The following is a 13,651-nucleotide window of genomic DNA, read 5'->3' on the forward strand; positions in this document are numbered from 1 at the left end:
TACTTACAGTCCGAGGTTTCACTGCCCCTCCAATCCTTCCCCTTTGAGAGAGCTCGCCCAATTAGCTCTCTCTAGGCCTCTAGCTGTAAGAGGTTACAGCATCACCCGGGAATCGAACTCGCGATCTCCGGATGATAGAGCGAGCACTTTACCACTGCGCCACTCGGCTTAAATTCTCGATGCAGGTAGGAGCTTCTCATTTTGTAAACAAGCACACCAGAAAGGAGTGGAAAATATCTTACTGTGCTGCAGAAGAGTCAAATTATCAGCCCACATTAAGCAAATAAAACAACTAGGAAGATTTAAACTGGAATGAGGGTAAAAACACTTAAAACTCAAATGGCACAGATACATGCAGGTGACACAATATACAGTAGGTCACAGACATTTAAAAAAAAAAACCTGCATATTCACTTATATGGAAGCCATGCGGTGTGTGTTTACAGGAAGGCATCGTCAATAGGGACTTAAAACTGTGTATTTGGGTTTTCTGATATGTCATGTAGAACAAAAGTTATACCCTGTAAATATTTTACCACTAGGGAATGATGTCGCAAAAATATAGAACGCTCGGGATGCTTAAACAAAGTGTCCTAACCATACCTCACTATCAAACATCCTATAGTCATTCATTTATTTATTTATTTTCCGCTGGATTTGGTTTAATGTCCATGCAGCACATCTCATTTAATACTGCAATAGTATTTCAAAAACTCAATAATTGTACCCTTTGGTAAAATAATTCTGCCCTGCGTCTGCTATTATATCCAGCGCCGTACAACAGATTCCAGGCCTGTCGCCAAACCCAGCTGCTCGACTCCAAAGACAACACACACATATCTATACGCACTCAGTTACACTTTTGAGGCTTGGATCTCCGATCCGTGGCTTTTAAAGTGTCTATTCAGTCACTCAGCCCGAGCTGGCGCCGTGCTCGTGCTCGTGCTCCGTACTGGATATGAGGATCATTTGATAAACGTGACAACTGGATGTCTGTGCTGAAGAAAAGCCTTTGGACGCTGCAGTAGGTGACGACATTTTAGGTCTGTTTATGGTAATAAAGTGATATTAGTGGTTGGCATGGCCTGGCTTGGCTTTGGCATTTGGTGCTGTTCGGGGTTTTGGATGGTTGGCAAGTCTGAATTGAATAGCACAGCTCAGTGCCAAGGTTCAGTTTAAAAGCCTGGGGTCTCGGTCAAGTTGGTATCAATGAGCTCCACATTTGTGGTTTTGGACGGGCTGACAATGGAATTCTTCAGGTGGTATTTGTAAGAACTTGGCACTGCCTGATTGTTCTCATTCAACATGGCAGCCGAAATCACAGACAGATGTTACTCAAGGTCCTGTTACTCGAAGCTGGCGATGCTCCTGCCGTTTTAACGAAGCTGGCGATGCTGAACGTGATTTAACATATTATTAGTGGTAAAATAAAAAAATCTCATCTTTTGTTTCTTTGACTGAGTAATAATAAGGTAAACTGAGATTATGGGATTTATTCTCGATTTATTTTATTGCATTGTATTTTTTAAATGTATTTCTTAGTTCTGCATTACTGTTTATTTATAAGATTTGATATAAAATAAAAAATATATTACTTTAATTTAGGATTTTTTTTTTTACTTGAGTAATAGTTACATTAGAGGAAACAAACCACAAGACATTCTCGGATCAGAAGTGACATATAAATGTCTTAAATATCTCTTGAGGATTTACACTTCAGAAACCAACTAATCCTTTATCCAAATGATATACAGTACGTCCCAGACATAAGAAAATTTAAGTTACAAATTTTCAAATATACAAACATGCGCTTGCAGATGTTTAATCACATGTCCGGCGTAAATTGTCACGTGCCAAGTCAAGTCAAGTCAAGTCAAGTCAGGCTTTTATTGTCACTTCAACCATATACAGTTTAGTACACAGTAAAACCAAACAACATTACTCCAGGACCAAGGTGCTACATATAACATGAATTAACAACATAGCTTAACAGTGGAGACAAAAGTGAAAATAATTGAGAGAATTAACGAGATCATCACGAGTTAGTTTTCTACTGTGTATAGCCAAATGTGTTAGTGTGGTATAGTACCTACACAACATTTGTTGAACTTATGAACAAATTGGACTTACAAACGCATTCTTGGAATGAAACTTGTTCATATCTAGGAAACTTACTCTATATTGATATTTTTTTAAGTTTTCACCTACTGTACATGTGGACCTCAGGCCATATGACACTACAGAATGGACGGAAAAAGTCACTCACGTGAGCACACCAGCCCAGTGATAGCACGTCTCTTAAACTGTTACATGAAAGAGAAACATCAAGCTCTGCGGTGGAGAAGAGAAAAAACGACAGGGGAACAGAGGATGAGCTGAAACTTCTTCCCAGTGTTTAATCCTGAATACAAAGAGTTTTTTTCATGGTCTGCATACATGTGAATGGGACTCAAGAGGCAGCCACAAATTTAACTGTCTATCTGTCTTTCTATCTATCTATCCATCCCTCTGGTCTGTCTTATGTCTTTGTCTTAAATCTTTTTCAGTTTAAAGGATCATGCAGTAACTCCTTTGGACAGCTTTGAGCATTCGAAACCCTGTGTGTCTTTCCAACCCTGTCCTCATGAGGTATGTGTTTGTGCGTCATCGCTAATATGGACAATTTAGCACATTCACCCTAAACACCTCTCTCTCTCACTCTCATTCTCGTTCTCTCCAAATAGCCTGTTGAATGCCATGGCTGTGTCCCAAAAACACAGCAGAGAATGAAGACCAGTGGAGAAGATGGCCTGCGGTAGTTAACATTAACACTCCTCCAAAAAACCATGGGAAAGCAGGAAGACTGGTAACCATAGAAACAAGAAATCTCTCTCTCTCTCTCTCTCTCTCCGTTTTTAGCCTGTTTTGCATCGTTCATGTTCCTGAAACGGCGCGTAGCAACAAGCCCTTCCTCTGTCGCTGGATATGATGACACACGTGAGCAGCGGTTTATGCAAATGAAGCATGTTCATTAACCAGCTGCACATTACAGCAGAACATTATGTCGGTCTTTATACAACTTAAGAGCAATGGGACACAAGCCGAATGCGGAGAGAGCTACGGATTCATTTGCAGACGACTTCTGATTTGTATGCGTTACCCGAGTTTAGTTTCGCAAAAGTGGCTCGGAGGGCAGCAGCCACGTTCTCTGGTGACATATTTTGAGAATTAACCATCTGCATGCCATTTATACCTGAAAGACAGACAAACACCAATAACTCCTTCAGGTTTAAGGTTTATGACAATGATGTTGCGGTCAAAAAGGAAAACAAAATACATCCAGGTTTTTTTTTTCTAGGGGGAAATTCAGATTGTGTTACATGCAAAAAATGCTTGTACACTCACTTTAAACAATGACTACATCCTTGTGTCCTTCATACAACAAGTTGTTGGTAAATGATTCATGAGAAACAGGAAATGCCAAGAAGAAGAAGAAGAAGCCGTTGAGTGTCAGATGATGTCACAATCAGCAATTTACAAGAATAATTAAGTAAATGAAGTGTTTGGTTTCTCTGTAAAGGAATCACATGAAGAAGGTGTTTAAAAGGAAGAAAGAAAGAAAGAAAGAAAGAACGAAAGAAAGAAAGAAAGGAATCTCCAGCTGAGTCAAGTCTAGACTAATGAATCATCCCGTGCTCACAGTTTAAATAATAATAGCCTTGTTAGACTCAGCATCGGTTTTGAAAAAGGGGTTTTCCCGTAGCTAAATCCTGACCAAGACCGAGTTACTCCCATCACACAGACGCATCTTTCTTCCACGTCCTGTTGCTCGGTTTGAACTCCGACTGAACGCCTCAAACAAAATTAAAATTAAACTTTTAATAATCGCCTGTAAATAGCCATAAGACGTCCTGGAAAAGCACCGAGTGTAAGTTCGGCCGCGATCACGTGTCTGCAGCTTAATTAGAAGATCAGGTCGATCTGGTCCAAACTCTTTAAATGTTTTTCTTTCTTTGTCCGATCGCCTTGCGTAGGGATATTTTAGCAAAGAAATTACAGAATTTTTCATTATATTTAGCTGCTTCCACGTCAATCACTATTCAATACGTTAACTAACAATCTGCTGACCGTTAATAAAAACTCGTTGAGAATGATCCAATCACATGAGCCCAAATATTTAAAAAAACAATATTGATTCGCTAAGAACAAAAGTGGGAGGGTTTGGGGCGCACAGTGATGCACCCTAAGGATGGTTTGAAAAAATCCAATTAGAGCTCAGCCTCAAATCACATGCTTTTCAAAAATTTCCGCGCCTACATACATGAACACAAATGAACGTAATACAGTTTCGATTTTTTTATTGAAATACATTAAAATAGAAATACAGCGGAATATTGAGACTAAATGACATTATTTCATTATTAAAATAAATAATTATCATATTTAATAATGACATGTTAAAGTAGCATTCTTCCCTGCCTCTGGTAGCTCAGTGCTTAGGCACTGGACTATGGATCGGAGGGTCACCGAGTTGCCCCTGTTTGGGCCCCTGAGCGAGGCCCTTAACCCTCGACTGATACAGTAAAAATGTAAGTAGCTGTGGATCATAGCTTTGCCAAATGCCATACTTGTGTGTACGTTAATATACACTGATTAGTCGTAAATTTGGGCACCTACAAGCGTCTCAACATTTCTCATATAGGGAATGATTTGCAATCGTTCATAATCCCATGTTATACACGAGGTCCGTTGTTAGCAAAGCCTTAACAATACAATACACACTACCAAAAAACATTGTCCTGGAGCCTGGAGACTGTACCTGGGACATTCGACTATTCATCAGACCTCAAGGATGGTGAGCTGCCCAATGGTCCTGAACTTCCTCTTTTCCCCTCTCATGCATCTTTGTCGTTCTCTTTTCTGCTCTATTTCCTCGTAGCATCACTGTCGGTTCTGTTTTAACATCCGATTGTTGTAAAGGTCTACGCATCCTGATTAAAAAAAAGTATAAGGTTTAAGCTCTTCTTTAATACTCTAATTAATCTGTTATTCAGAACTGTGATTATTTTTTAACTTACATTTAATGCTACGTTCATCATTTCGGGTCGTGATCAGTATTCAGGGGTTCGCTGGACGCTTGTATCTGGAGTCTAATCTTTCTTTCACGGCTTTGACTCTGTGCTATGCGTCAGTCTTGTAAGTCTTACGTTACGTTACTTGTGGCTGTGCGAGTGGCCCTTTTCATGTTAAGAGGCAAGGGTAGCTCGGTGTTACTGATCCGAAGGTCCCAGGTTCTGAGCTTCCCGTGAAGGCCATTGAGCAACGACCCCAACCCCTCACCTTCTCATGTGGGTAACGAAACAAACATAGTCGCTCTACATAAGTGCGTTTGGCAAATGCCATAAATGTAAATGTTATCGTGTGGTAGTTATTTATGGTACAAAGCTAAACAAGCTCTCTGTGGATGTACAACATGAAAGGAAAATATATTTGCATACAACTTCCATGGAAGACGGAACATAATCCTTGTTCTTTTCCTTTTTTATTTTTCCATCCTACCGTCTCTGATTCGCACTCAGAGAATTTCCGGACGCTTTATACAATCTGCTCTCTGACAGTATCTATTGTGAAACGTCTGTGTAAGTCAAAGTAAATTAAACGTCTTTGTCTCAGGAGACAATCGAGCCTTTTCACAGCTCTGTGATTAACGATGACGTTCTGAGTCCAGAGTCAATTATACGCGACAGTGAGGCAATCGCGGGAAGCGGCGCGGGGTTACGCGGTCTGTCCGAGGCTACCACGGCGCCTGAAGCTACGACGGAAAACAATGAATCTGATTCATAAATTTCTCAACAAGTGGATTCCAAGCAAGCATTAGGATCTGATTGAAGTCTTTATTTTGCCACCTGGTAACTTCCCGAACCCTCATCCGAACCTATCAGTCATTATTTATGAGTGGTACCATAGATCTGCACTATTGACATTCCTATCTGTTATAGTTTAACTCACTATTTCTAGACAGATCGCAGAGATAAATGAAAAACCTCGTGAAGTGCGAGCTGTAACTCCTTATAAGGCGTTCGTCTTCTCGTTCTGAACCCAGAAACCTTTTCAGAATGTCGGGAACTTGTTTCCAGCTGAGGGGATTCACAACTTCACTTAAGCAGCAAGATACAATTGTGACCAAACGACCTCCAGGTTGATCTTGAGCTTGGTTTCCTGTCTGTTCCCCATGTCTCATGGATTTGTGGTTTCTTCTCGGCACTGAAAAACATTCCTGTATGTGGAATGGGTACTGTATATCACCCCGGAGTGTGTGTGTGTGTGTGTGTGTGTGTCCGGTCTGTTTTGCATTCCTCGGATCTGCCGGGACATTGACCAGGATAAAGAGCTCAACGAAAATGAACCACAGCCATTCACAGTAATGCTCACATCAATTGTTAACTCTGTTCAACATGTTTGTGAATGTCTTTTCCCAGTCCTGTGTACGTCTCTGTAGGAACAGTAATGACCAAGCTTCCTCTATATATAATCCCCCTTCCTTTATTCAGCTTTATGCCCACCGGGCACTGTGGTGTCCTCTCCCCCCTCTGCATTTCTCACCCGGAGGATCGTGAGTAGCGATGATGAGGTCGCACTTAAAGCAGAGGAATGTGAGGAATGCCTTCCTTTAGAAGCAAACAGAGGAATACAAAGGGCTTCTATTCCTTTATCTGGATGGCCCAGAGGGGGGAGGAGGAGGGGGGGGGTGCTTGGGTGAGAGTGGGGGGTGCTGAGAAAGTGACTGAGTTGACTAAGAGAGTGAGAATGACGGACAATGAGACGAAAGAATGTGTGTTGTGAGAGAGAGAGAGAACAAAACAGAGTGCGCAGGCAGAATCTAAAGGAGATTTCAGAACTAAGAAAGTTTTAAAAAATTACAAATAAAAAACGCGGAGAGACCCATCTGTACAATCTCACTAATGGACTAATCAGAAATAAAGAAACCCAATCCGTTTCTATTAGGTTTTATTAGTGGTTGTTGGAATAACGGCGCCGTTAAAGAGACACACCCGGCCCACTACACACACCGGCCCAAATCGTACCTGGATAACGGTAAAATAATTTTTGACCATTATGTTGCAAAAAAATAAAAAAAAAATAAATAAAAATACATCTAAGTAAGTGAAGTATTTTTAAATCTGGCCAAAATGTCTATATTATGTCAATATCTATAATTTCATAAAATAGGTCTACAACAATTTCTAGTCCAATGTCACTAAAAAAATTGTAAGCATAAATGTTTTATTTGCGGACAATTTCGCTTCTCTCAAGAAATAAACCCCTAAAAACAGCAAAGTGTCGACAGTGTGGACAGACGTGTGCTGACGTGTATCATCACGCAAGATCACAACCCCCTCGGATAGCGGTCGTCTGTTTTTAAATCCGAAGTTTAGTCTTCAGCTTCTTAATAAGCGTCTCACTGTGACGAGCACTGTTGATTATTGAACCTTTTTCCTGATAGTGTTCCAATACTTCTGGCCCTTGAGAATCCCAGAAAATTGTAACTATTGATGAATTTTCCTCGCCGATTGTAAACTTTTGAACTTTTTCTCGGTCACCGATTGAGAATGTTTCAGTTCCATCCTTTGTCGTTTACTCTCAGGACCGTAGTGATGAATCTAGGGGCCAGGAGTAGCTCAGTGGTTAAGGCATTGGACTACGGTTCGGAAGATCCCAGGTTCAAAGGCCCTTGAGCAAGGCCCTTAACCCTCAACTGCTCAGATGTGTAATGAGATAAAAATGTAAGTCGCTCTGGATAAGAACGTCTGCCAAATGTCAAATGTAAATGAATTCGTATCTCGTCATTGGTGGATGACTCGGTAGACAGGAGCCTTGAATGGTAAGCGCTGAGAAGAGAGAGCGGCCAACAGAAGATTTTATATAACCGGATCATTTTTGACTCGGTTATCATTTTTTTAAGATATTTTCATTGGTAAGATATCGTTTTTTGCAGTTTGGATCAGTTTACATGGGGAAGCGATATGTACAGAATCAGGAATCAGATTTATTACTCAGAACTAAGAGAGGAATATTTCAGGCAAAGCTCTTGTATAACTCTCTTGATTACGAGACTCAGTCCTGAACATGGAGATGAAACTAAAGAACTAAAGTCAAGTAACACGTTTAAAACAAAAATTCAGCTCAGAACAGAAATTAGACAATGACTTGCTAACTTTTTGCGTTAGATGTTAGCATGCGCAACATTACAAACTTTGTTAGCACTTACCGCACTAACTTTATGTCATGGTTCAACATTGTTCATTTTTGTTAAAGAAAGTTAAGTCAGTTATGTATCTGGGCAAGTAAAACCGAAATAAAAAAAAAAAGTGTATAAATCATCCACTTGTAAGCATGACAAAAACAACACCACCAACAATGAAGTTCAGGAAGCAGACATTTAAACTAAGTATTCCAGACATGCAGAGTTGGAAAACTGGTGTCACTGGTGGAAAACAGTGCATGAAATTAGCAAAACCCACAACATGCGATTAGCTCATTTCCAAGCTAGCATCATGAGGACCTTAAGGCTAGTTGCTTTTTTCTTTTTCTATAATTATTGTAATTAATCATGTGCATGTGCTAACAGTGGAAAATGGAGATATAATCAAATCTCACAAAGTAAAAAAAAAAAACAACGTTTATCTGATTCTGTTAAATGAGAGTTGATGAGATTAAACATACTCGAGGTACAGTAGACGAGCATCTTAAACATCTCTGCGCTGATATGCAAGCATAAAAACTTACAATGAAACGAGTTTCAAGAAGAACGTATTGATATAACACTGGTTCTGACATGGCGGTGGGCTGTGCATTATGGGAAACGCAGCGCAGGTTGTGATTAGCAGCCCGAGGCTGTGCGTCAACTATGTGCGAGTAAATGAAGCCTGGAGCCCTCAGGCAACGGACGCCGCGCTGACTGCTGAATGTTTATCGGTGCGCATTTCATTAATGGACGAAGTCTCATAACGTTGCCGAAGCCTAGCAACGTAAATCAGTTTTAGCACTGTTTCCGCAGAAGTGGTAGTAAATTCACAATGTAGCGCTCTACATATTCAGTGGCAAAAACATCTGGCAGCTGGGATGAAGCATGAACGAGCCTCGCAGCTGGTCCTGAATCTGAGAACCATGGAAGCGAAATCCTACGTATTTCAACGCTGTATTTTTATTGTTTTAATAAACGTAAAAGTGACACAACTAACAGACGATATTTAAATGTACAGATTTCTCAGTTCTGCTCAAAAGGTGTTTATCCTTTTCTATAACAGAAGCTCTGACAGATGTGCAGGTATGTTAGATGTTTTCACAGATTACTCGTGTTACCTAAACGGTGAGGTTTTCAGCCAGGAGGCGACTAGACGGTGGTCATGTGACCTTATGTGACTGTGCTCAATGAGGAAAGGAAACTTGTCGGTGAGGTCAAATGTCTACTCCAAACCCAAACACAGACACAAAAACAAGAACTCCAAATTAGGAGCAGTTTCTGTTCCCTAACCTTCACATGTTGATCGTTTGAAACCGGGTTGAAAGGTCAAAGTGTCCTGACTAACTTCCATTCCGAGGCGTCAGAGGTACATTCGCACAGCGTGCACACCCGGCATCTTGCATCCTAATGCAGGAAGAAATATATTCCGCACTCGGTCATTAAACTAAAGGCCAGGCTGTGTGAAGGTTAATGAAACAGCCGTGCGTCTCTCTCCCGCCGAGCGATCGACCAATCGCATCTGATCGTCGCAGCCATGGCAACGCTCCAATCACTAATTTGCATCTGATATGAGATGTGGAGATGACTGCGCTTAAAAGTGCTGCCACAAACAGGTACATCACTTCAACCGCCGAGAATATCGCTGTCGTGTAAAAGGATATCGCAGAATTCTCATTGGCCAGAATTGTAACGTGCTCATTATAACACGTTACCATAGTAACGACACAAGGACATGTGATTTTAAAAATCTATGTTCTTAATGATTATGGTGAAGCTTTCTTGTAAGGAGACCTTCACTAAAAACTAAATGGAAGGAGTCTCCAGTGTACAGCGAACAGTTAAAGGTCTGAAAACTTTTACACTAAAGCCGTTTCCAACCTCGTCTGGAGAATATTTTTGGTTGCATAACAAAGCTGCATTTAATATAGGTTTAGTAATGTTGGGAGAAAAAAAAAAAAGAAAAATGAGGCTGGCTGAGGGAGCTGCTATAGTGTAAGCGATAACAGGAGTGAGAGGGTGATGATATGAAATGTAATGATAATGGTATCAAAATATTAATGATCATTATCAATTAATTAATACAGCGATTGGTGCTTTCACACTGGTGTGATTGGATGTGTGGATGTGTCTGCCCTGTGATGGGTTGGCACCCCACCCAGGATGTACCCTGAGTTCCCTTGGATAGACTCCATGTGATCCCACACACACACACACGCACACACATGCACTCCTTTTCTTATTATTCATCGAGACGAGCCTCATACAGTTCATTCTCCCCGTCTCATTTACTCACCACAGCGCTGGTGACAGTTCTCTCCTCAGGCAACTCTGGTTCCTCTTTCATGGTTAGCGGTCTGACGTTCGTTCGGCCTGCTCAAAAAAAAATGATGGATGATCAGCAGAAATGTGAAATGTGAAGATTTCGGGTTTTTTTTTTTTTTTTTTTGCATTTCCCACCATGCCTCTCTTTCTCTTTCCCGCTCTCTCTCTCTCTCTTTCTCTCTCTCTCTCTGTCCATCTCTCCCACTCCTGATCTGATTTCTCCCTGCAGGACAAACCCAAAAGAGAAAAGACAAGATGAAGACGGCATGCTACCCAAACCTTACACTTAGTATAGTGTCTTGCCAAAGTGTGAAGAATGTTCAGTCCGGATTTAATACATTTTGTATTTATATGGAGGAATATTCCAAACGCACAGTACATATGCAATTCATTTCTACAGACAGCGGGATGGATCACTTCTGTTTCATGGTGCACTTTCCATAGCTCATGTACTCACTTATTCCCTCGGTAAATAACTCGCTCACTGACTCACTCACTCACTTATCCCGATATCTCTGTATTTATTTCAGTATCTCATTCACTCACTGTTAAAAGTTTATTCCTAAGCTTAATACTCAATATGTCACTCACACTATCTCATTATTTTACACACTCAGGATTTCTTTCTCTTCATTTACTTACTCACTATACAATATGTTCAGCTGCTATGTCACTCAAGTATCTCACTCAAAGTCTCCATATTTCTCTCTCTGTTTCACTCATCTGCATACTATCTCATTTTCCTTACCCCCTCAATTCTCCTTCTGTTTTACGTTTCTACTCACTATCTCGTTTTACTCACTATCTCAGTATTTTTCTTTCAGTTTTTTTTTTTACAAATCTGCTTACTATCTCATTTTACTATTTCATTGATTTTACTCATATACATACGATCTCATTTCACTCACTATCTCATTATTTCTCCCTCCGTTTCACTTGTCTACTTACTATCTTGTTTTAGTCACTTCCTTAATATTTTCCCCTCTGTTTTACTTCTCTGCTCCGTCTCATTTTACGTGGAACCTTATTATTTCCCTCTGTTTTACTTGTTTACTCACTATCTTGTTTCACTCTCTCAATATTTCTCCCTCCGTTTCACTCATTTACTCACTCATCTCATTCATTCTTTCAGTGTGTTAATATCTTCTGCTTTGCTGCCTTTTAGTATTCTACTTTTAATATACAGAATGTATTATTTTATTATTCCATGCATTCCCTCCTCCACTATTTGAATCATTTACTTGTTATCTCATTCACTCAACCCTCGCTCTCTCACTATCTCATTATTTCACTTATTTCCTCGGTCACTATTTTACTTCATTTGCTGGCTCACCAACTCACTATCTCATTTTTTAAGACTCCCAGTAATTCTCTTTCCATCTCCCTCAAACACTCAATCACTCACTCACTCACTCGTCACCTACTCAGTATCTCATTCTGTCACTCATTCTCTCACTCGCTTATTAAAATATCTATCACTTTTTGACCCAGATATTTCAGATCTTTTCTTCTCCCAACTGCCACCAACCACGATCCTATGAACGTTGTGGGTTTATTGCCGCACTTTCTGTTAAACACATTACACCTTTCTCCCGCCTTCTTTTTTCTATCTCTCTCTAAAGATGCTGAAACGTTGCGATCTGGCAGCTGGATGGCTCGTCTCGTCTGCACTGCTTTTGTCCTGCTCACACTCAGGCATATGGAGCTGTTTAGTGAGGGACCTGATCTTGTTCATGAACGCAGCATTCCTCCTTCACCCACATGATTGGCTCATGGAGACGTGTTTCCCTGTTGACCGTGATGCTGACGTGCGCTATGCGTTTTTCTCCCTTCTCATGTCTGCAGCTGTGGCTTGGTGCTAACTGGAGTCTCTTTCACTCTCTCTCTCTCTCTCTCTCTGTCTCTCTTTATCTCCACTGCGTAAACCAAATTCCTTTATCATTCATTTCTTGCCTGTAATTTTCTAGCACAGTCAGGGGGCTATGGAAGCCCCTAACACACATTTACTGTCTCTTTAACGACCCTGGTTAAATAAGATATACCTACAGTAATTGAGTCCCGGACAATCTATGCAAGTTTCTCATAATGCATGTTGTTGGATACTTAATTTAAAAGCCAAACCTCGTGTAAATTTTTTTTAGCTGAATCTATGAAATTTAATTTGACAGCTAAGCTATACAGAAACACATGGCTAGCTACGGTACAGTAATTACATGCTTTAGCTTATGCTACTTACTACATCACGTAACATCACATCTGAAGTGGACAGTTAGCGTTCACAAAGAAATTTAGCTATATTTATTTATTTATTTATTTTTTTAGGTGACTTAGGTCATAGCATACACATGCATACACATCTTGGAAAGCTAGCCAGGGATTCTGCCAGGATATTAAACGCTGTTCCAGTCTACAAGGAACTTGAGACTTTGTCAGAAGCATCCCATGTGTTTTGGTTATTCTTTTCATATGTTCAGGTTAAAGGAGGTGCCAATACTTCCGGAATCACTTATGCATTAAGCTCCTAATTTCTTCGCCAGAAACATTTTTTTTTTTGTCTTTCTTTTGCTATGCATGACTTTCTTGCTTAGTGAAAATTCTCTAAAGACACACACACACACACACACACACACACAGAGGCAGGAGCTTATCATCACAGCTGGTGCTGGGCGGGGTGGATTGTGCAGAAGGTGACTCTAATGGCTTCAACATATTAATCATTTGATATCATTCCATTCCCCACCTTCTCCCCTGAGCCCACCCTCGCCCCCTCTTTCTCTCCTCCCATCTCTCTCTCTCTCTCTCTCTCTCTCTCTCTCTTCTCCTGTCTGTCCAAACAGAGTGAGTCATCTTCACATCTGGAGCAGGAAAGAGACCTGAATGTCATTACTATGCTTCGTCAATCAGTAAAAGCATATAAAGTAGCATCTTTAAACAGAGACTCCAATAAATAAAACCTCAGACTTTTTATTCACTACCCTGCGAGAGAGAGAGAGAGAGAGAGAGAGAGAGAGAATCATTTACCTGACTTTATGTCCTTTAGAGTCCTGATTTCATCACTCATTCACTGTGCCTTTCGATCACTTGTTCAGTTCTCATTCTCTCTCA

The sequence above is a fragment of the Clarias gariepinus genome, chromosome 8, assembly GCF_024256425.1.
Source record: "Clarias gariepinus isolate MV-2021 ecotype Netherlands chromosome 8, CGAR_prim_01v2, whole genome shotgun sequence".
NCBI lineage: Eukaryota > Metazoa > Chordata > Actinopteri > Siluriformes > Clariidae > Clarias > Clarias gariepinus.